We start from the raw sequence: 654 nt of genomic DNA on the forward strand, positions 1-654 counted from the left end.
CAAACCATTGTAAGCCAATTCTTTGGGTCTGGGTTCACACTTTGATCATGGTTCTTGGTGATCCATGCATTGGCATAGAACTCTTGAACCATTAAGATTCCGACTTGTTGAATGGGGTTGGTAAGAACTTCCCAACCTCTTCTTTGGATCTCATGTTGGATCTCTGGATATTCACTCTTTTTGAGTTTGAAAGGGACCTCGGGGATCACCTTCTTCATGGCCACAACTTCATAGAAGTGGTCTTGATGCACCTGATGATTAGATTTTTGACGGTTTAGAATTTCACAAATGAATTCTCGTTGCAAGTATAGTTTCTAAACCAACAATAATCCTTTCATACAAAAGATTGTTTGTCACAAGTAACAAACCCCTAAAATTAATAACCAAAGTATTCAAACCTCGGGTCGTTCTCCCTAGAAATTACAATAAAGTGTCTTGTTATTGGTTGTGAGTTATTTTTGGAGTTTTGATAAGAAACATGGAAGTTAAATGCTAAAAAGTAAACTAATGGCTACAAAGGTCTTGGCAAGGGTTGGTGGTCAAGGATCTCTATCCTAATCACTAACCACAATCTGAGAATTGGCAAGGATTAATCTCATTAAATCATCCTCTAACTAGTAGTAAAGGAAATTCAAATGAGCTATATCAATCCTA

This window comes from Arachis duranensis, chromosome 5 (genome assembly GCF_000817695.3).
Source record: "Arachis duranensis cultivar V14167 chromosome 5, aradu.V14167.gnm2.J7QH, whole genome shotgun sequence".
In the NCBI taxonomy this organism is placed as follows: domain Eukaryota; kingdom Viridiplantae; phylum Streptophyta; class Magnoliopsida; order Fabales; family Fabaceae; genus Arachis; species Arachis duranensis.